Consider the following 24,582-nt stretch of genomic DNA (forward strand, 5'->3'; position numbering starts at 1 on the left):
CTGTATTGCCAAACAAAAATAAATTAAGTTACATAGGAAGCGGCATTAGGGTTTTAATCAAACCACCCCATCTGGCACCAGCAGTCATACTATGGTCAAAGCCATTTCTTTCTTATTTAGTTTGAGCTGCAACTGAAATACAAATATTGTTAGTAATTTCCTTCCCTCTCTTCTGAGCTAAAGGGGATGTTTTATTTATTTATCGAAATACAGCTTGGAATAGGCCCTTCTGACCCTTCAAGCTGTGCCGCCCAGCAATCCCCAATTTAATCCTAACCTAATCACGGTACAATTTACAGTGACCGATTAACCCACCAACTGGTACGTCTTTGGTCTGTGGGAGGAAACCCACATGGTCACAGGGAGAACATACAAACTCCTTACAGGCAGTAGTGGGAATTGAACCCAGGTCGCTGGTACTGGAAAGCGTTGTGCTAACCACTATGCTACCATGCCGCCTCAAAGACATTTCTTTGAAAATTCCATATTTTCACAATAGATGATTTCCGGGGAATGCCCCATTAATCACAGAGCTCTATGTGGTGTATGAACTTGTCTGAAGCACTTAAAATACTTAGTAGATGTGATGTTCCAGGCATTTGGGAGAAGAATCTATGTCTGTGATATGATTAGATTTTGCGAACGATTTCTGATAATACTTCATACATGGATGTGGAATTTGCACGCCTTTTGGAAAAAGTGGACTCTGTTCCCTTTTAAATGGAATTTTAAATGGGATTATTTGTATGTAATGTTTTTGATTTTTACAGCTGAAGTGGATATGTCTGTAGGATCACTTTGGTAACCAAAATAGAAGTCAACAAATCCAAACCCAAATACAGAATACGATGTGGACTCACCCCCTGCCTCAATTCCTTAATTACATTAGCCAGTCCCACAACTGAGGGTGACTTTCCTTCAACTCCTGTTCATATATATCAACTAGTGATTCATTTTTCTTGCAGGCATTCACAGTAGAACAAAGAGATACAATATGATAAATGAGAAACTACACACACAAAGACCGGCAAACAACCATTGTGTAAAAGACAATTTGTGTAAACACAGCAAAAAAAAAACCCAATAAATAAATACTGAGAACGTGAGTTGAAAGTGAGTCCATTGGTCGTGGAGACAGTTGTGTTGAGGTAAGTGAAGTTATCCACGCTGGTTCAGGGGTCTGATGGCTGTAGGGTAGTAACTGTTCCCCAGCTTGCTGGTGTGAGACCTGAGGCTCCTGCACCTCTTTTCTGATGACAGCAATGAGAAGAGAGCATGCCTTCGATGGTGGGGTTCCTTGGTGATGTCCTTTAAGTCCGTGGCTTCTGAGGTGGCTGACTTAACCAGAAAGGTATAGCTTCTCACTCCAGTGTAATACTGAAGGACTGCTGCATGCTAAGGGCAGCATCTTCGGAATGAACTCTTAAACTGAGAACCACAACAATGACAGCTTCTCAGTGAGGTAACCACTGGCTTATCTAAGGGTTCCTTTCCTGTGCGCTGTCAGGAAGCTGATTTTTTTTCTCCATAAGTCAGAAATGAACAACTACAATGAGGGTTGATTAACAAGTTGATTTATTTAAGGCCTTTCTCTGTGTAGTTACCACAAAATGGAATCAGAATGCCCCACTTCCAATGGCAAGTTTTGATGGCCTTAAAGTATCAATGGGTGTTACAGTGATACATAAGGTATTTTTCCAAGTGTCAATAGTTTAACATACAGTGCATTACAAGTCCTTTGGCTCACAATGCTGTGTAACCTACCCGACTGCAAAGCCCTCTGTTTTCTAGCCATGTCAGTTTACAAATCAAATCTCTTAAGTGGCCTCTTGTTGTGAGCCGGCAACTCTGCTCTTAACAGAGAATGGAGTTCATTTGGAAGGTTACATGAAAGGATTTTTATTTTGGAGACTGGTTATCTTTTGAACGAATTAGCTGCCACTCCTATTCCATAAACACTTGAAGATGTTTGCATTTCTGTTACTAACTTTCTTGAGAAATTTATGGGGGAATTGATGTAAAATCGTATGTTGAATAGTCAGGTTTTCTGGAACCCAGGGAGCCCTTGTATTTGGCTGAAAGCCATCTGGGGAAGTGCACAGTTTAGTGAAAAGCATGAGGCGCAGTTTCATTCCTCACTGAAATTCAGGCCGGGAAGGCAGACTGGACTGCTGACTTAATGTTGCTTCTCTCTGAAATCCCTGTGTTATTTGGCCCTGGCACAAAACTGTAAGACATATGCGCATGATTAGGCATTCAGCTCATCCAGCCTGCTTCACCTTTGAACTGCATTCTCTATCGAGCGCAAATGTTCCTTCAAATGGACAGTGCTTAAACAGCGGTTTCACTGTAAGACACACAAAACAGGCTTAAAGATGAAGTGGAGAAAAATAATACCAATATAGTCAGACACACTGCTCTACGATCAATACATTGTCAGGGTATCATGTGCCCCATCCCTGCATTTTGGGTCGAGACCCTGCATCCAGATTGTTTTGTTCCCTCCAGACTCCAGTATCCGAAAGCAGGTTTGATTGCAACATTTAAAGTAAGTTTGGATAAGTATATGGATGGGAATGGTATGATCCAGCTGCAGATCGATGGAATTAGGCAGAATAACAGTTGGTATGACTAGATAGGCAGTGGACTGCTTCTGTGCTATGACTCCATCTGCAGTCTCTTGTTTCTCCTTGATAGTAATGGGGTTTTTTTTAAAGTATTGTGGGCTGAAGTGTAATTACTGTCCAGGACAGTCCAGGTGACTACCTTGCTCTTCTCCAGACTTGGATCTTCTGTGTCCCTTTAAGGACAGGCAGACTTCCTCTCATCTGACAGGTAGCATTCACTGGGTTATCAGCCTCGATCTTTGTACACGTCTCTGAAGTGTGACATAAACTTTTCAATCTGGAGGTGTTGCCAACAGAACCATCTACACTCAGTGGCCACTTTATTAGATACACCTGCTCATTAATGCAAATATCTAATCAGCCAATCATTGGGCAGCAACTCAGTGCATAAAAGCATGCAGACATAGTCAAGAGGTTCAGTTGTTCAGACCAAACATTAAGTTGGAGAAAAAATGTGATCTAAGTGACTTTGACTGTGGAATGATTGTTCAGACGGGGTGGTTTCAGTATTTCAGAAACTGCTGATCTCTTAGTATTTTCACAAACAACTATCTCTAGAGTTTACAGATAACTGTGCAAAAAAAAACCAAAAAAAACTCAGTGAGTGGTAGTTTTGTAGGTGAAAACGCCTTGGTAATGAGAATGGCCGGACTGGTTCAAGCTGACAGGAAGGTGACATTAACTCAAATAACCACATATTTTAATAGTGATCTGTAGAAGAGCATCTTTGAACGTATAACATGTTGAACCTTGAAGAGGGTGGGCTACAGCAGTGGAAACCACAAACATACACTCAGTCGCTACTTTATTAGGTACAGGATGTACCTAATAAAGTGGCCACTGAGTATATATTTATAGTCTATAGTGCCAGGCTTTGCGGCCATCTTTCCTACTTATTTAATAGTTGAAAGAGTAGTTTTCAGTATAAATCATTGTTCTATTAATATAATGCCTTTCACAGGCTTGTAATGTCCCAAACCACTTTGCAAACAATAAGTAACTCTTTGAACTGCAGCCACTATTATAACACAAGCCAAGTTAAAAATGGACCACAGACAGCAGTGAAGTAAGTGATTTAATGGTTCGTCTTAATGAGGTTGGCTGATAATAGGGCAGCAGTTTTTCTCTATTTATTTACTTAAGTTTGAAACTGTATTAATGCTTGGAAAATTGAGTATTTCTGGTCATTTTCCGAAAAGCTACGTATATTGCATTTTGCCTGTTTTGAGATGCTGAGGTTGTGAGGCATCATCATCGTGCTCCCCAAAGGACAGTTAACTTGAAATGCCTTTACTTCCTCGGGATGCTAATGCAATTTGGCATGTTCCTGTCTACTCTTACCAACTTTTACTAAGGTACCATAGAAAGTATTCTGTCTGGATGCATAATGGCTTGGTATGGCAACTGCAGAGGATTGTGGACACAATTCAGAATTTCACAGAAATCAGCCTCCGTTCTACGGGCTCCGTCTATACTTATTTATACCTCAGTGAAGCAGCCGCGTAATCAAAGACCCCACCCGCCTGGCGCAGTTGATGAAACAGATTGATTCCTGTCTGAGAAGTGAATTGCATCAGCTCCATTTGCCAACAGGTCGACAGCAGGTGTCATTTCATTGGCTCGTCACTTAACCCTGGGACATCTGAACAGCAAAAATGCATACATCAGGATGCTCCTTATCGACTACAGCTTGTCATTTAGTACTATTATCCCCTCGAAACTAATCAATAAACTTCAAAACCTTTGCCTCAATACCTCCTTGTGCAATTGGATCCTCAATTTCCTCACTTGCAGGCCCCAGTCATTTCAGATAGGCAACAACATCTCCTCCACAATCTCCATCAGCACAGGGTTGTGTGCCTAGCCCCATGCTTTACACTCATGACTGTGTGGCTAAGCAGAGCTCCAATAAGTCTGCCGATGACACCAAATATGGTGACAAATCAGCATACAGGAGGAGGACTGAAAATCTGTTTGAGTGGTGCCACAGCAGCTACCTCTCACTCAACTTTTGCAAGATCAAAGAGTTGACTACTGGCTTCAGGAGGAGGAAACTGGAGGTCTGTGAGTCAGTCCTCATGGGGAGATCAGAGGTGGAGAGGGTTCAGCAACTTTAAATTCCTCAGTGTGTCATTTCTGAGGACTTGTCCTGGGCCCGGGATGTAAGTGCGGTTATGAAGAAAGTACGGCAGTGCTTCTACTTCCTTAGAAGTTTGCGAAGATTCAGGATAACATCTCAAACTTTGACTAACTTCTCTAAATGTGTGGTGGAGGGCATCACAGCCTGGTATGGAAACACCAATGTCCTTGAACGGAAAGTCCTACAAAAAGTAATGGATATGGCCCATTCCATCATGGATAAAGCCCTCCCAACCATTGAGCACACCTGCACATAGCGTTGCAAAAACAACGTCCATAATCAGGGACCCCCACACCGCGGTCATGCTCTCTTCTTGCTGCTGCCAGCAGGAAGAGGGTACTGGAGGCTCAGGACTTATATCATCAGGTTCAGGAACAGCTATGTGGCTCTTGAACTACTCAACTTCACTCGCCCCATCACTGAACTGTTCCCATAACCTGTGTAGTCACTGTCAAAGACTCTTCATCTCATGATCTCACTATTCATTGTTTATTTCTTTATTATTATTTGTGCGTGCAAACAGATTCAGCCCAGGGTAACTGGTCAACCAGTACTGTATTTCAATGGAACTCCATTGGAATCAGAATCAGGTTTAATATCACTGGCTTACGTTGTGAAATATATTGTTTTGTGCAGCAGTTCATTCCAATACATAATTATAAATTACAATAAGAAATATATATTTATATGATTAAATAACTAGTGCAAAAAAAACCAAAAAAATACTGAGGCAGTGTCCAAGGGTTCATTGTCCATTCCGAAACCTGATGGCAGTGAGGAGAAGTTGTCTCTAAAACATTGAGTGGGTGTCTTCAGGCTCCTGTACCTTCTCCTTGGTGGCAGCAATGAGAAGAGTGCATGTCTTGGATGATGGGGGTCTTTAATGACGGATGCTGCCTTTTTGAGGCATCAGCTTTTGAAGATGTCCTGGTTGCTGGAGTGGCTGGAGTCCATGATGGAGCTGGCTGAGTTTACAACTTTATATGCTGAGGTTGTGATGAATATTATAGAAATGCAAGTTTGTTGTTTGAGACTCTCCATTAGACAATGTAATTTTGAATAATTTTAAAACTATTCTCACTGGGACTTTATTCTTTAAGTTCATGCCTCTTTAAGTTTCAGTGTAGTTGCCAGGCAACGAACCCCTGTGGTGCACTGCAACATTGCTGTATTTTATGAACAAGGAGAAGGTCAAGGGAAATGCAATTAGTGAACAATAACTGTTTCTTTCCCCTTTGAAAGGAGGCACAATAGGACACTGGGTGGTACTGGGATTCCCCGAGAAGTGCTTCGGAGTTGGCAATGACATTTGTTGGAAATTCAGGCATTTCTTTCAGCTACTACTTGAGGATTTTTGAAACTAGTCCTCAAAAATTGTTCACAGTTTTTTATGTCTACTAGTTTATTCCCTTAACCCCTTGTGTGTAACTCGAATAAAGTCAAAATTCAAAGTAATTTATTATCAAAGTACATACTGTATATCCACATGGAAAAAGTTCACACAGCTCAATATTGAACTGATTCCACAACCCATGGGCTCACTTTTAAGGACTCTGCGAGTCATGTTCTCAATATTATTTAATTACTTATTTATTTGTTTTTTTTGTGTACTTGCACAGTTTTGTTTTCTTTTGCACAATGATTGTTTGTCAGCGTTTGTGTGTAGTTTTTCATTGATCCTATTGTATATCTTTGTCCTATTGTGAATGCCTGCAAGAATATGAACCTCAAGATAGCATGAATATAACCTGACATATCTACTTTGAGAAATCCAAAAACCAGAATCGGGAAACAGACCAAGAGTTCAGATGCAAATGCTGGAAAGGCTCAGGAAAACTCACTGGCACAATCTGGCAACAAACGGGTGAAAACACAGGACTGAAATACACTGAGCAATAAACAGAGAGGCAGATGATAGGTGGAGCACAATGAGACACAGGTGGCAGCAAAACAGGTAATAATGAAAAACAGATGAAAGACGGAGTACTCAGTAATACAGGAGTCAGAGTAGAGCAGGAGTGGGGACAGGAGCACATGGCAATACAAAACCACAGTCTGACAGATGGGGGAAATGCACAAAGAGACAGTTCCACTGGAGGTACTGACAAAACATATTGCTTGAAGCATGGTGTAGTGTCTAACAGCCACGCAAGTGCACATGACTGATGCTAGTTGGAAACAGATCTGCAACAGTCTTCTGCCCCAATTAAGTGTCAGTGTCCCAAATAACTGAAGGGAATCCTGACTATTTTCTCGATTCTTTTTGTTCTTTAAGAGTTGTCCCAAATAAGTAGCTGTCCCAATTAACCAATAGCCCAATTAATTGGAATCCACTGTACAAAACTGCCCAGTGTGTCACTGGCACTATCTTCCTGTCATCAAGGACATATCTACGGAAAGGCACCAGAAAAAGTCCAGCAATATCACCCTGCTCATGGGCTGTTTGTCCCAGTCCCATCAGGGAGAAGGCTACGTAGCAGCCATGCCAGGACCAGGAGACTCAAAAACAATTACTTTCCCCAAGCAGGAAGGCTGATCAACACTTGCACTCAATAACTCCACCACTACACCCACATCCACCACTGCTTTACCATTTCCTGTCAGTCACCTTATGTACAGACACTCCTGTGCCTAGCGTCACTTAATGTACATACAATCAATCAATCAATCTATATAAGCTATCTTATGTATTTATATTTATTGTTTTTATATTATTGTGTTAGTTATCTTATTGTGTCTTTTTGTGCTGCATTGAATCTGAAGTAACGATTATTTTGTTCTCCTTTACACCTCTGTACTGGAAATGACATTAACCAATCCTGAATCTTCAATCTATCGAGCCGGCAGCAAAGAAAGGCAAATCATGCAAATAATAAAAAATGTAAATAAATAATACTGAGATCATGAGTTGTAGAGTCCTTGAAAGTGAGCCTATAGGATGTGAAAGGTGGGTTGGGGCTCCTGTAAAGAAATGAGCTAATCTCTAATTCTGTGAAAATTTGCTATCAAGATTGCAGTGTAGGTACAGTGTACCCGACCCACAATTCACACTCCTGACACAAGGTAGGAATTTATTTTGGGATACCGTTAATCATGACTTATTCTGCAAACAAAGACTTGGCAAATGAAAGTAAATCCCTATTCCCCACGCTTCATTATCTGGGCCAGTGTGATGGCAGAGGGATAGTAGCTTCTATCTCTTTACTCATTCCACCACCATTCAACAGTGTAAAACTGCCAGGGACATAGAGTGAATGTGCAGTCTTTTTTTCCAGGGTTGTGGAATCAGGAAGCAATGAGGCGAAGGGAGAGAGATTTAATAGCAACCTCACGGGCTACTTCATCACCAAGAGGGTGGGTCTGTATATGGAATGCGCTTCCGGAGGAAGTGGTTGAGGCGGGTACAATAACAATATTTAAAACAGCGTCTGGGTGGATATGACTTACAGAGATAAAACGCAGGCAAATCTCCGTCGACTCTTACCAGTTTTTATCAGTACACCACTGAAAGCTTATTGTGGCAACTGTTCTGCATGTGACTGCAGACTGATTCTCCTCTGTCGCCTTGTTCCCCCGCCCACCATTCCCATATAGCGGCGCACCGGAGAAACAGAGTTCACGCCCACAGTGGCGGCGCGGCATTCGCCACCTGCTCTCGGGAGGACAGGTTCCCTATTTCAGAAATTCAGATAAGAATGCAGGAGGGGGAAGGAGTTGAAAACACATCATTTTGAACAAAACCTTTCTTAAGTTTGAGGAAAAGTTTTAACCTTCCTCCAACTAAGTCGAGGGAAAGTTCCCAACCCAAACCACACCTTCCACGTAAGACCGGCGTGAATTATATAGACACCGAGTAAATTGGATTTGGGGCAGTTAGCAGATTGCCGGGGAGGGGGAGAGGGATGTTGAAATATCTGAATGCGATCAAATTGACTCAAGATTTGATCATCTTCTTGATTTTCTTCCCATAGATTTAGCAAAACGAAATGAATGCGCTTGAATGTCGTTGAATAGCCTGTATGTAGTGTGGTAGATGTAACTAGAGTAGAACTTCGTTCTGTCTGATGTTTCATTGAGCAAGGCCGAGTAACCGTATGCGGCGCATTCCGCCACAAGAGAACGGAATGTGAAATCGCAGCCCCAGATTTCACGCCCTAGATGCGAGATATTTCTGCCAGCCGGGCTCGAAGCATGAACCGCCGTCACCGAGCGGGCCTTGATCGTCGGAGGCCGAGCGCTGACAGCTTTTGTTTCAGACTCCGTCGCGATGTTCAGCAGACCCTTGGATCGCATTGAATGAACTTCACACCCCCTCCTCCGCCACAGACCGAGCGGGGCACCCCAGCATCGCGGCGGCGGCGCGCAGTTCGGCTACTGACTTGACAGTGTGGCGGCTGGCTCGTACTGCAGCTTGTGCTGGGTCGGGGTACTACCTGCCTGTGGGAGGGGCACGCTACTGGTAACCTGCTCTGCCTTTGAAACGCTGTCTGTGGTGGCAGAACACTTAAAGGCTTTCTTCTCTCTCTCTCTCTCTCTCTCTCTCTCTCTCTCTCTCTCTCTCTCTCGCGCGCGCGCGCTCGCTCGCTCTCACTCACTCACTCCCTGTCTCTCTCTCTCTCTCACTCACTGTCTGTTTCTCTCTCACTCACTCACTCACTCTCTGTCTCTCTCTCACTCACTCACTCCCTCTCTCTCTCTCTCTCTCTCTCACTCTCTGTCTGTCTCTCTCTCACTCACTCACTCTCTGTCTCTCTCTCACTCACTCACTGTCTGTCTCTCTCTTTCTCCCTGTCTCTCTCCCCCCGTCTCTATCTCTCTGACTTCCTGTCTCGCTGTTTGTGTGTGTGTGTGTGTCTCTCTCTCTCTCTCTTTCTCTCTGTCTCATACACACACATACACATACACACACACACAGATTTCGGGAGCTACTCTTGACCCATGCCTCCGGCTGTCACTCATGCTGGTGGAGGATTGTACAGGGCAAGGTTCTGATGATTGTGTGGGTCTGATCTCCCTGTCCCACCCCCCCCCCCCCACACACACACTTTTAATGTTGTTTTTCTTTCAGTTCGGTAACAGCTCTCGAGTCTGCCAACATTTCTCCCTCAAGCGTCAGTTGCCTCTGGAAAGTGCGTCTGGTGATGAGACCAGCCCCTTTAACTGGTGGAGCGCAAGAAGAAAGGAGAGGGGAATGTAGGCTTTGTGGGGGGGAGGGGAAGGGGTGAAAAGCCGTCCGTCTCCCTCTTATCAGTTGAGAGATGGAGTTCCCCTCCCCCACCCCCTCGGCCGTGTCCTCAACTTCCTTCCCCACCCCCAAGGTCCCCTTCACCACCAGCAACCTCTCCGGCTCGCAAGGAGAAAGAAACTTTTGTTTCATTCAGAGCCAGAATGCCAAGTTTTCCCCAGGGGGGTTTCTCCAGCCTAAGCGGCTGATCCCAATGGTGACCAGCTCGCCGGGAGTTCGTGCCCTTCTTGGGCAAGCCCCTTGCATTCTCCCGCCATAGGCAGTGTGCTGACCGGGGAGAAACAGCTTGCAACATCTACTCTTGAAAGAGAAAAAAAAGTTATGCCCCAGCCGTCAGGCTCTGTTATAAAACAAACTAATTTCCGTGCAGACCTGCTACAAACATAATGAAACGAATCAGTTCCTATATTGAGCACTGGAATCTTCATTCAGCCGCCGTTTATTTTACTCTTTCGGGAAGTCCACTCCACATAAAAGCACAATCAGAAACCTCCCACCGTTTGCAAACCGGTTCTGTTACGCTTTCGTTTTATAATCCCGCTCCGGCTCTCGGGTCTTCCACCACCGGTCTCTTGCAATCAAACAATCTCCCTCAAAAGAAATTTGACAGGTCAGCTTTCTTCTTACTAGGGCTCCTAAACTGTGGAACTCCATGCCAAAAACTACAAGGGGTCCAGACTCGGTTGTCATTTTCAAGTGACAGCCCAAAACTATTTATTTAATCTTGCTATTAACTGACATCTTTTTGTCTTTTATTTGTACTTTATCCCATTGTAAAGCACTTTGGACTACATCGTCTGTATGAAAAGTGCTCTGTAAATAAGATGTTATTGGTGTTGTTATCGCTCTGTATTAATTGAGTGTGTGAAAAATGTGTCCGTGCTTTTTGCATTCCATTTCTTGCTACTTTGAATTGTAAGTAACAGTTGACTTTGTGCGACAGACTGAGCTTTAGTTGTTCCCGCTGTGCTCTTGGGCTGTTTATGCCTGTATTTGGGGTGATTTTAATCACTTTTCATAAAGTGTGGAAAAATAAACAACTTAAAATCATTTCTCAGGATCGCTGTGAAAAGCGAATTGCTATTTAAGTAAGTCCTTATGAACACGAAGACAAGGTGCCAATTTTGTAGACCAGTAAACCGCAAGTAAAAATTTCGATTCAGAAATGCATATTCCTGCAATGCTCAGCTGCTTTGTCTGAGAACAGGGTCACTGATAGTGATTCCAGACTGACGCACAATGATATTACTAATCATCTTTTAATGGTTGTGCCAAGGACTTCAGCTAACTTATTGGAATTCTTAAATTTTCTACAACAAAGCCATGAAAAATGGATTTAAAGTATTAGCTCAATTTGATTTGCGTTACGCTTGTTGGAGATACAGAAACAGTTATCTCTTATTGTTTTCCTTCTAAATTTGACATTTAAAAACTCTGAGTTTTTGAAAGAGACTTCCTTACCAGCTTGACGCTGCCAATCCTGACGTCCTTGGTCTATTAGCTGTCTTGCCTCTTCTGTTTAAGTGCACTTAGCGCCCCTGTGAAGTGTAGCATCTCACCAGAGGGTCAGTTAATCAGAGACTCTCGGTTCTCTCTTCCCTGTGTCAGTCACTGTAGCTTGCTTGGCAAATGGCTCGATACCTGGGGTAGCAGCTCCAGGGATCAAATGCCAAAAGAAGTCAGCCCTTTTAAAAACTTTATTCCTTGCTGTCCTTCAAATTAGCAGGAAGTTTGTGTTGACATCTCCAACGGTTCTCTGTGTCTACTGCAATATTTTTAAAGAATGAGTTTGCGAGAATTGCTGCAAACTTATTAATACAGTAAGTTAGTACACTCTCTGCATTGTGACTGTGCTACATCAGCATATCAATGAAAAGCAAGAGTTTAAAAGTCCAGCATGTCATCATCCTCTTGGGTCTGAGTATCTGACTTGCAGACTGGTCCTCTAGATCACTTTGTGATGTATTTACATTCCGAGGAGAACTTTCAAGTAAAAGGCGGCAGCGCGTAGACAAGTCCTTGTGTTGGGACCTCCTTTATTTCCACTGCCTCTGTTTTCAGACCTGGAGTGCAATCTGCGCGGAGCCTCCTACAGATACCAGTGGGCAGGGCTGCAGCGACGCTTCAGTGCACTGATGTCATGGCGGTTCGCTCCAATTAAAGCGACGTGGGCTGCCCCACACAGATTCTGGCAAAGCTCCGCGCTGGAAAACCCTGCCTATTGACAGCAGCTCGGAAATATGCGACCTCCCTCCCCCGAAGATGTCAACGGTTTAAAATAAATATACCTCGGCAGAGGGCAGAGCTCTGCCGCGCTGCGTGAACAGCTACTTTAGCAAAGCTCTGTAAAACTAGGGGAAAGTGCCGTCTTACGTATGCATTTGTGATTAAACAACTTGTGGAGGGAAACATCGATGGGGGAGAAAGTTCAGCTAATTTAGTCGGCGAATAAAGCTGATGATAAACACAAGAGATTCTGCAGATGCTGGAATTCCAGAGTAACACACACAAAATGTTGGAGGAAATCAGCAGGTCAGGCAGCAACCACGATTCTATGGAAATGAATAAACTGTCGACGTTTCGGGACGAGAGCCTGCCCTAATGAAGGGTCTCGGCCCAAAGGGGAATTTCTTTACTCAGAGAGGGGTAGCTGTGTGAAATGAGCTTCCAGTAGAAGTGGAAGAGGCAGGTTCGGTATTGTCATTTAAAGTAAAATTGGATAGGTTTATGGACAGGAAAGGAATGGAGGGTTATGGGCTGAGTAGGTGGGACTAGGTGAGAGTAAGCGTTCGGCACGGACTAGAAGGGCCGAGTTGGCCTGTTTCCGTGCCGTAATTGTTATATGGTTATATATGGTTTATTCACTTTCATAGATGCTGCCTGACCGGCTGAGTTCCTCCAGCATTTAGTGAATAAACTTTTTGTTAACAGGATCAATAGGTTTCAATGGATACATTTAATGTCAGAGAAATGTATACAGTATACATCCTGAAATTCACGGAAACAGAGGAGTGCCCCAAAGAATGAATGACAGTTAAACGTTAGAACCCCAAAGCCTCCCCCCTCCCCCAGCTCCCCCCTCCCAGGCACAAGCAGCAGCAAGGGAACAACCCCCCCCCAGCAAAAAAGCAATTACACAATTGTTGAGGATCCCTTTGAAACCTATTTGAACAGCGAAAGACCTCAGTAGAGTGGAAGTGGAGAGGATGTTTCCAAGAGTGGGAGAAGTCTAGGACCAGAGGGCGCAGCCTCAGAATACAAGTACTGTATATCCCTTTAGAACAGAGATGAGGCTAAATTTCTTCAGCCAGAGGGTGTTGAATCTGTGGAAGTTGTTGCCATGGATGGCTGTGGAGGCCAAGTCATTGGGGATATCTAAACGAGAGGTTGGTAGGTTCTTGATTAGTAAGGGCATCAAAGGTAACGGGGAGAAGGCTGGAGAATGGGGTTGAGAGGGGTAATAAATCAGCCATGAATGGAGAAGTGCAGCAGATTGGATGGGCTGAATAGGCTTGCTCTTCTCCAATGTCTTATGGGAATTAGAAAATCTCATTTTTTGTTTGATACTGTTCCTGCCAACATTTTAAATGATCTCCCTGCCCCATGATGATCATTTGTAATTTAGACTGTGTCGTGAAGGTATAATTTTAACATCAGGAAGACCCCACTTCCTAGACTTATGGCTGGTAGCAAAATTAAATCCAATATATATATTACACTTGTGTTTGGATTCGATCATTGTTTGTTAAAGGATAATCAGCTCAGGAGACAAACAATCAGTAACTTCATTCACAACCCAACCCTCCCTCTACTTCACTTCTCTGCCTTTGCCATAGATCCTTGTTTCCCTGAATAAAAGTCTATCTTAACCCCGCTGTATGCCATTCATTCATTGCTAAGTTTGACTGCTTAAAGCCAAATATTTTAAGACCTAGACTAAACTGCAAGATGAATTTTAAGATTTCGGAGTGAGTAGCAGACAAGGACAAGACTGTAGCAAGCTAACTTTTATTAATTACAGTAAGACGTACACTCAGTGGCCACTTAATTAAGTACTTCCTGTACCTAATAAAGTTGCCACTGAGTGTATATTCATGGCCTTCTGCTGCTGTAGCCCATCCACCTCAAGGTTTGACATGCTGTGCATTCAGAGATGCTCTTCAGCACACCACTGTTGTATTGAGTGGTTATCTGAGTTACTGTCACCTTCCCATCACTTGAACCAGTCTAGCCATTCTCTTCCGAAAAGGCATTTTTGCCACAGAACTGCCGCTCACTTGGATGTTTTGTTTTGCTTTTTGCGTGATTCTCTGTAAATGCTAGAGAATTTTGTGTGTGCAAATCCCAGAAGATCAGCAGTTTCTGAGAAACTCAAACTACCCCATCTGGCACCAACAATCATTTTATGTTCAAGGTCACTTAGATCACATTTGTTCCCCATACCAAAGTTTGGTCTGAACAATAACTGGACCTCAAGATTCAAGTACATTTATTATCAACAAATGTGTAAGTTATACAACCTTGAGATTTGTCTGCTTATCGGCAGCCACAAAACAAGAAACCCGAAAGAACCCAATTTTTTTTTAAAAAAAAGACCAACACCCAATGTACAGAGAAAAAGAAAAAAAAAATCATGCAAACAACAGAAGTGAGCCCAACATTCTGAACCAAATTCAGTCTTTAGATCTGAATACCAGGAACGGCAAGACTAGGCCAAAGCCTCGATATTCAGTTCATCGTATTAGTGGGGAAAATCGCCACAAAGCTTGCAGGCACAAAGAACGGCAGTTAGGGCAGTCTCATGGCCTCAGTGTCACAGAGAGAGAAGTGAACATCGCAGCAGACCAAGCGAAATCGGACCAACTCATGCCTCCGGTACAAGCATCCTGCCTTTTGAGTCTATCTGGGTTGGTATTTAAATTTAAACAGTGGATCATACCTTGCATTAGGAAGCATCCTTGGCTCTGCCACTGCAATTAACTCTGGGCCTAGACAACGATGCCCACCCCGAAGCCGTTATTGACCTCTCCAAATTGGCCTAGTGCTCAGAGCAATCCAACCTCATACCCGGGTTAGCTGGACAGGCATTGAAACCATCTGCCTCGGCAACTCCTCTCTAAATTGCAAACTCCAACTCCATCTGCGTTCATTTTGCAAAGCACCAGCATGGCTCGTCCCTCGAATTCACTTCCCCTTTGCTCGACTCTTCATTGTGGTGACAGTTCACCATAATTTACTTCAAAAAAAATTGTTATTAATAATGTTTCTTTGTCATATTTGCTGTGGTCAGCAGCACAGGAGCGCCGCAGGGGACCGTACTCTCTCCGGTCCTGTTCACCCTGTACACATCAGACTTCCAATATAACTCGGAGTCCTGCCATGTGCAGAAGTTCGCTGATGACACGTAGTGGGGTGTGTCAGGAATGGACAGGAGGAAGAGTATAGGAAACTGATACAGGACTTTGTGATATGGTGCAACTCAAACTACCTGCGTCTCAATATCACCAAGACCAAGGAGATGGTGGTGGACTTTAGGAGATCTAGGCCTCATATGGAGCCAGTGATCATTAATGGAGAATGTGTGGAGCAGGTTAAGACCTACAAGTATCTGGGAGTACAGTTAGACGAGAAGCTAGACTGGACTGCCAACACAGATGCCTTGTGCAGGAAGGCACAGAGTCGACTGTACTTCCTTAGAAGGTTGGCGTCATTCAATGTTTGTAGTGAGATGCTGAAGATGTTCTATAGGTCAGTTGTGGAGAGCGCCCTCTTCTTTGTGGTGGCGTGTTGGGGAGGAAGCATTAAGAAGAGGGACGCCTCACGTCTTAATAAGCTGGTAAGGAAGGCAGACTCTGTCGTGGGCAAAGTACTGGAGAGTATAACATCGGTAGCAGAGCGAAGGGCGCTAAGTAGGCTACAGTCAATTATGGAAAACCCTGAACATCCTCTACATAGCACCATCCAGAGACAGAGAAGCAGTTTCAGCGACAGGTTGCTATCGATGCAATGCTCCTCAGACAGGATGAAGAGATCAATACTCCCCAATGCCATTCGGCTTTACAATTCAACCGCCAGGAGTAAGATATGTTAAAGTGCCGGGGTTAGGACTCAATGTATTTAAGCAAACTACTTAAGAACTTTTTAAAAGCTATTATTAATGCTTTTTGAGAGGGTGATTTTAGATGCATATCATATTTTTACTGAGTTAAGTATTGTATGTAATTAGTTTTGCTACAATAAGTGTATGGGACATTGGAAAAAATGCTGAATTTCCCCATGGGGATGAATAAAGTATCTATCTATCTATCTATCTATTTCTTTCCTTTTGAACTACTAGTAAGTTGTCAGTCACCATCAGTAGCACTATCTTAAACCAGAATGCTCTTGACCATGTCTGCACGTTTTTAAGCTTTGAGTTGCTGCCATTTAATTAGCTGATTAGAAATTTGAAATTCATGAGCAGGTGTACATAATAAAGTGACCACTGAGTGTAAATGCCAGTTGCATATTAGTTTCTGGGGAATAACTGAAGTCACAACATGTTTTCTCTACTTAATTAAAACATTTGCATTGTGTCATTATGTCTGAGGAGTGTTTTTTTAAATCATGTTTCTTTCAACACATATCACTTGCTGCACTAAAGTTCATTGCTGTAATCCAACTGAATGAATAGCCTTCTTTTGAGTCTTAATGAGTGAATGAGTGGAGTGAGTGCCTTGCTAGGGAGATTTGGGATCACTTTGGGCGATCTGCCTGTTTCCCTTGTTCAGGTGACCTGCGTGGCCTCGGTTGTAGTGAGGACTAGGCCTCAAGCTGCACGCTTCCGGCTACTACAGTCGAGGAGAGGAGACGCTGGAGGTGGTGTAGCGTGGCATCACTACTTGGTTGGGGGATTGGTGGAATGACAGGTCGGACTGCGTGCATCCGAGCGCTGCTGGGAACTGTACCATCAATTCGTGGGACATGTTGCTCAGGGCCTTGGGCTGTATATGTTTTTTGTATGAGTATGTTTTTTTTTTGCTCATTATTTTGAATGTGCTGTGTATGTTTTGCACCTTGGCCCTAGAGGAACACTCGTTTGGCTGCATTCATGGTTGAATGATAATTAAACTTGAATTTGATTTGATTTGATATGGGCCGGGTAGGTTAAACACGGTAAATCTCCCCTCATCTCCAGTACCGACACAGTGGACTGAAAGTCCCTGTTTTAGGCCGTTTGACTCTATAGTAGGTTGTTTCATAATTTCATAGTCATCATTACCAGCTTTTATTTATTGACTTGAATTTAAATTATCCATCCATTGTGTTGGATTCAAACTCAGGAGGCCAAGTCTTTAGTCCAGGTAAGTAACTACCATGCCGTCACAAAATGTGTTGAGTGTCACCATGTGTTGAATTATGTTCAGATTTACTCTGAAGCATGCAATCAGCTCCATAGCAAGCAAATCTGAGTCACATTTCAGATCCTAAGGAGAATTATTTTGCCATTTCCGTAGGAACAATGAAAACAAAAACAGAATATGTTTGTTGACAACAGCAAGTAAATTACAACCTTGTATTGCACAATTCTTCTGAGCAGATTTGGATCTTCAGTTCCCAACCCACTGAAAGGCTCATCCTTGGCATGTTAATTGCAATATCAAATCCTCAAGTAAACAGGACCATGCTTTCACTATTTTTTTCATTTGAGCAGATGCTTGGATGCAGACAGAAACTGATAGGCGGCTCCTCATCATCAGGTAAACTGAGCTCAGGTGTGTTTTGGGCGGCACCCCCTGCTGTCAGGTAGAAACTATCAGGATGATTGGAAAATTGACAGCAGGCTAAACGACCAGGTACTGAGATGGGCTGGTGGCAGAGCAGAAGCTCACAGCCATCCAAGTAATGTCAAGCAGTAAAACATGGATAGAAACCCTGTTATGACCAAGTGGGAGTGATGATGGGGATGGAGAGTGAACCTTGTGTAAATGTGTAGGAATATTCACCGAGAAGCAGTCAACAGGTCAGACAGCGTCTGTGGAGAGAGAAACAGAGACAATAAGGCATAGGAGCAGAATTAGGCCATTTGGCCTATCAGGTTTCTTTGCTATTTGATCATGGCTGGTTCATTTTCCTGCCTTCTTCCATTTTTAAAATTGTGTACACCTTTATTCTTTAATGCTTCAGATCTAAGAGCTTTCAATGGAATTGAGGAAGTGAGAAAACGAGGTTTACCAACATAGCATGCCTAAAATGTTCAGTAGAACAACAATATATAAAAGACATTTGGACTGGTTCATGGATAAGGAAAGGCTTAAAGTGGTACCATCAAAGACAGGTAAAATGGGATTATCTCATGAAAACACTTTGGTCACCATGGATAAGATGGGCTGAAGAGATAGCTATTGTGATTTACAATGACTGTAATTCTTGGAGGAGTCTGGCTCCCTAGTTCATGATGGATTTGTGGAAAATCTCCCAAGTGGACCCTCATTCCATGAGGCAAGATGATTGATGGGCAAAGATTCCGGAGGCTATCATTATACAAAATGTTTGTAGATACGTATTACCGTCTTAGGCACGTATGACTTCTGCACTGCACTAAAGTAATTTTATATATTGCACTGTACTGCTGCCACAAAATAAATCAAATTTCATGATATATGTGAGTGATGATAAACCTGATTCTGATATACAGGGGGTGGGGGGGGTGATTGATAAGTTTGTGGCCTAAGATAGAAGGAATCAATTTTAGAAAACCTAGCACATTTATTTCCCCTACATTTACACACTTAGTCCAGCGGTCGTGGAGCATACGGATCCCTTCTTTGTAGAAGTGGACCCCAGCAGGGGTGATTGATAAGTTTGTGGCCTAAGGTTGAAAGAGATGAGTTATTAACTTCAAATTTTCTGCATTATCACTCAAAGAGTTGAACTACACGTGCATGTAACGAGAGTGTCTTGAACCTCCAGGTGGTTCACAGCAGGGGTGATTGATAAGTTCATGGCCTAAGGTAGAAGGAGATGAGTTATACAGCTCTCGTTACATGCATGTGCAGTTCAACTCTATGAAAATGAAGAAAGTTTGAAGTTAATAACTCATCGCCTACCTTAGGCCACGAACTTATCAATCACCCTATGCTGTGGACCACTTCTGGAGGTCCAAGACACCGACTTCTACAAAGAAGGGAACCGTATGCTCCACGACCGCTGGACTAAGTGTGTAAATGTGGGGGAAATAAATGTGCTAGGTTTTCTAAAGTTGACTCCTTCTACCTTAGGCCACAAACTTATCAATCACCCCTCATAGGTCTCCATTGTGGACTGAGAATGGGAAGGGGGCAGGGAGAGGGGAATTGTGGTTGGGAAAAGGGGAAGGGAGAAGGGAGGGAGCAGGAAGCACCAAAGAGACATTTTCTAATGATCAATAAACCAATTGTTTGGAATCAAATGACCTTGCATGGTGTCGCAGAGCTGGGTGTGTCTGCACCCATGCCAATCCCTGCCCCTGGCACTCCTTCTCTGCCACCTGTCCCACAATCCTCCCACAGTACTCCACCCTTGTCATTCCCAATGTCCTTTGCTCGAGCCAGAGTTACAGACTTGCTCTCTGCTGCATGTTGACAAATACAGCACTGTGCAAAAGTCTTAGGCCTAAGACTTTTGCACAGTACTGTAGATGTGCTTAAGACTTTTGCATGGTATTGTAGGATATCTATAGGGCAAATTAAGTTAATTTTAATGCCCCATTAATAAAGGTTAGGTAGCACAGATAATTCCTTACAAACTCTGACAGAATTGCACATTTAAGTTTGAAATAAGAGAAATGTTGTCATGTTGTACTGTTATTCAGCTCAGTTAAATCTCCCATTATCCTCTTTCCCTAATAAAATCACAGCCTGTCCAATATTTCCTCATATCCGGATTTTTCCACCAGACAGGATATACAGAAGACTGAAATCACGTACCACTAGGCTCAAGGACAGCTTCTACCTCACTGTTATCAGACTATTGAATGGTTCCCTAGTATGATAAGATGGACTCTTGACCTCACAATCTACCTTGTGGTGATCTTGCACCTAATTACTTGCCTGCACTGCGCTTTCCCTGTCGCTGTTGCACTTTATTCTGCGTTATTATTGCCTTACTTCAATGCACTGTGTAATGATTTGATCTGTATGGACAGTGTGCAAGACAAGTTTTTCACTGTATCTCAGTAGACGTGACAATACTACAGCAGTTCCAATCCTAACTTCCTAGGCCCAGCAACATTCCACTGAGCCTGCTCTTCACCCTCTCCACCTTGGCTGCTGTTTGAGAGCAGAAGAAAAGGAGTAGGCGGCAAATCTTGGTCCCATTTGCCCTCTCAGAGTCGAGTATGCTATAATAATGTATAAAACCATAATGGACCCCAGTATTTGGCCGTTATTTACCCTCCCAGAACAGGATGTACTTTGGATTAGAGGGCATGAGCCGTAAGGAAATGTTGGACAACCTTGGGTTGTTTTCTCTGGAGCAGCAGAGGCTGAAGAGAGATCTGATAGAGGTTTATAAGATTAACAGAGACATAGAGTAGACAGCCAGTACCCTTTCCTCAGGGTTGAAATCCCTGACATCAGAAGGAATGCATCTAAAGAGAGAGGGGAAAGTCCAAATGTGATGTGCAGGGCAAGGTTTTTACACAGGAGTGATTGATACCATGCCTGAGGTGGTGGAGGAGGCATATACAAAAGGGGCATTGAATAAGTTCTTAGGTAGGTTTAAGGATTTGCAGAAAATGGAAAGGCACGGACATTGTGTAGGCATTTAGTTGGACATTTGATTACTAATCAGTTTGGCACAACATTCTCTGCAGAAAGGCCTGCTCCTGGGCTGACTGTGTTCTTCATCCAGTGGCCACTTTATTAGGTACATCTGCTCATTAATGAAATATCTAATCAACCAGACATGTGGCAGCAACTCAATGCCTACAAGCATGAGGACATAAGATCATAGGCCATAAGAAATAGGAGCAGATTTAGGCCATCTGGCCCATCGAGTCTGTTCCACCATTCAATCATGGCTGATCCTTTTTTCTATCTCCTTCTCAACCCCAGTTCCCCGCCTTCTCCCCATAACCTTTGATGCCATGCCCAATCAAGAACTTATCAATCTCTGCCTTAAATACACTCAACGACCTGGCCACCACAGCTGCAGGTGGCAACAAATTCCACAAATTCTCCACCCTTTGGCTAAAGAAATTTCTCCACATCTCTGTTTTGAAAGGGTGCCTCTCTATCCTGAGGCTGTGCCCTCTTGCCCTAGACTCTCCCACCATGGGAAACATCCTTTCCACATCTACTCTGTCTTGGCCTTTCAACATTCAAAAGGTTTCAATGAGATCCCTCTCATCCTTCTGAATTACGAGTACAGACCCAGAGCCATCAAATATTCCTCATATGATAACCCTTTCATTTCTGGAATCATCCTTGTGAACCTCCTCTGGACCCTCTCCAAAGCCAGCACATCTTTTCTAAGATGAGGAACCCAAAACTGTTCACAATACTCAAGGTGAGGCCTCACCAGTGCCTTATAAAGCCTCACATGGTCAAGAGGTTCTGTTCAGACCAATAATCGGAATGGGGAAGAAATGTGATCCAAGTGACTTTGGCCGTGGAACGATTGTTGGTGCCAGTTGGGGTGGTTTGAGTATCTCAGAAACTCCTGATGTCCTGAAATTTTCATGCATAACAATCTCTAGAGTTTGCAGAGAATGGTGCAAAAACAAAAGTCTGTGAATGGCAGTTCTGTGGGCAAAAGCACCTTGCCAATGAGGGAGGTCAGAGGAGAATAGCCAGACTGGTTCAAGCTGACAGGAAGGCGACAGTAACTCAAATAATCATGTGTTTCAACAGTGGTGTGCAGAAGAGCATCTCTGAATGCATAACACGTCAAACATTGAAGTAGATGGGTACAGTAGCAGAAGACCATACTGGGTTCATTCCTGTTATTAATGAAGTGACCACTAGTTCTAGTACTAAACGTACTAACACAATGTTGTTTGTGGGAGTATTGAAAGTTGTTCATTGGCTTTAAGGGGGATGAAGGAGAGTACAAATGCAAGGCTCACTGATTTGTTGATCATTTAAGAAAGGTGCACTTCAATTAGTAAGCATTCTTTAAATAGCTTCACTCTACAGTAGAAGTATTCAACTGTTGGTATCCTGTTACTTCTGTAATGTTGAAGCAACCTTGCAGTGCTTTACATCTTTCTGGATATCTGCCAGAAAGTGCCTCCAAAGACACTACCATTTTGTTTTTGTGTTTTACAGCAGATTTTGTTGCAAAGCATTTATGGAATTCTCCCTTCAGAAGCCTGTAGTCTCTGCACGCAACCTTAGTGTCAGGCTGTAATGTCAGCTATGCTCTTTTGAAAGTGTTCCAAACAGGGAGAGCAAAGGAAAGTAAGATAATTGTCCAAATCAGATGATACAGGAGGTGTCTGTACATAAAGAGAAATTGGCTTCAGAAAGCCTTTAATCTCCTTTCAAGTGAGCCCTTGGGCCATTCCCTATTAATTTACCCCTCTTCTCCAATTTCTTAACAGTGACATAGCCCCAAGCAGCCGGAGAAAATGTTGACTTTAATGTGACTAAGGAGTGAGTTAGTATTTCCATTGTAACATTCATTTCAGATTAATCTGACCCATAATCATTATCTTTCAAGTCATAACATACTTTAATAATTAGAGTTCCCATAAAGATTCCTTAGGTACTTAGATAATTCGTGCGTACACCATCAGATTCCCCCAGCACCTAAATCACTTATGTTTACTGAAAGGTTTCCTAAGTTTTGCGTGCTTCTGTTTGGATAGTTTATTAATATTTTTTTGGAGTGGATTAGCAATTGGACTCCTGGGCAAGAGTAGCTAGGTTTAAAATCTCACGTTACACATATAATGGCTAGCACTTGTGTTCATCCACACTTGCAGATGAGAGGACAGAATGCCGGCCTCATGTGTAACCCACGGTTACACTCATCTCACTGTCTTCTCCACGTACCTATCTGGTGTAACTGTGCTGCTGCCATTGAAGTTTAATCTTATGCTTAGCTGTTGAAGCCAGATAATTGCCTCAGGAGTTGTGGAGTGTACCACAGTGAAACCTCCTTTGTCTTGTGTGCTATCTTGATCAATGCAACAAGGTGCTGCATTTACCAATCCAAAGAGGTTGAGGTACGGTCTGGAGATTGGTAGTAGATAGCTAACTAGCAGCACCATTACGCAGTCTGCTGCTGACTTCCAGACTATGCCATGTATGAAGAACATAGAATGTGGACCTGTATGAGCCCTTTGACCCGCAACGCTGTGCTGACCAACAGATCCTGTAGTCCTCCATTTCTCGTTCATCCATGTGTCTGGAATAGTTTCTTAAATGTCCCCAATGTATCACCCAGTAAAGGTGTATTCCAGACACTTATCACTCTCTGCGTAAAAAAAAAAAATCTACCTCTGACATCTCCCCTAAACTTTCCACTGCTCACCTTAAACCGATCTCCTTGGATATTGGCCATTGCTGCCCTAGGAAAATGGAGCTGCTGCCCACCCTATCTTTATCTCTCATAACATTAAACACCATTGTCAAGTTGTCTCACATCTTCCTTCACTCTACAGAGAAAAGCCTGAGCTCAATCAGCCTCCCCATGCTGATTCCACTCCTATGAATTTACCTCAAACTTTCCTGACAGCTCGAACTTGAAACTTGCCTCCCAACCTACAGCTCTCCCCTCTCCCCTCCCTCTTCCTCCTCCCTCACCCTCCTCCCTCACCCTCCTCCCTCACCCTCCTCCCTCTCCCCCCTCCCTCTCCCCCCCTCCCTCTCCCCCCTCCCTCTCCCCCTCCCTCTCCCCCCCTCCCTCTCCCCCCTCCCTCTCCCTCCTCCCTCACCCTCCTCCCTCTCCCCCTCCCCCACCCTTCTCCCTCTCCCCCTCCCTCTCCCCCCTCCCTCTCCCCCTCCCTCTCCCCCTCCCTCTCCCCCTCCCTCTACCCCCTCCCTCTACCTCTCCTCATCTCTCCCTTCACTTCTCACAACCCCCTCACATTGTACATTTAGACAAAGATGTAACGTAAAGATTTTTACTCCTCATGTATATGAAGGTTGTAAGTAATAAAGTCAATTCTATTCCCCCTCTCCCTCTCCCTCTACCCCCTTCTCTCCCCCTCTCCCTCTACCCCCCTCTCCCGTCTCTCTCTCTTTCCCTCTACCCCCCCCCTCTCTCCCCCTCTCCCTCTACCCCCTCTCCTGTCTCTCTCTCTTTCCCTCCCAATTTGTCTTCTTTTCACATTGATTGTTTGTCAGTCTTGTGTCTGGATTTTTATAAATTCGATTGTATTTCTTTATCTTTCTGTGGATGCCATCAAGAAAATAAAACAAGGTAGTATATGATAACACAGATATTTTGATATTGACTCCTGAAAGCACTTGTTTCTCTTCCCCCCCCCCCTTCCGTGAACTCTGAGGTCCAGATCATAGGCAGTATCTGTTGCCCCAATGGTCCTTCAGTCGTTCACTAATAGGCAAGACTTCCCTACAGCAACCCTTTGAAATGTTCCA

The 24,582-nt window shown here is 43.6% G+C and overlaps 2 protein-coding genes across 6 annotated transcripts in view; one reads left to right on the top strand and one right to left on the bottom strand.

The window, feature by feature from the left end:
- angptl2b (angiopoietin-like 2b) overlaps nt 1–12,103 on the bottom strand; it is a 48,728-nt gene extending 36,625 nt beyond the window's left edge. The window contains exon 1 of the mRNA XM_073052639.1: nt 11,474–12,103. The gene's annotated coding sequence lies outside the window, so the exon portion shown is untranslated. The remainder of the gene's footprint in view (nt 1–11,473) is intronic.
- The window catches only part of ralgps1 (Ral GEF with PH domain and SH3 binding motif 1), a 726,899-nt gene that overhangs the window by 378,336 nt on the left and 323,981 nt on the right, over nt 1–24,582 (top strand). The window lies entirely within an intron of this gene.

Source organism: Hemitrygon akajei, chromosome 7, assembly GCF_048418815.1.
Source record: "Hemitrygon akajei chromosome 7, sHemAka1.3, whole genome shotgun sequence".
Classification (NCBI taxonomy): Eukaryota; Metazoa; Chordata; class Chondrichthyes; order Myliobatiformes; family Dasyatidae; genus Hemitrygon; species Hemitrygon akajei.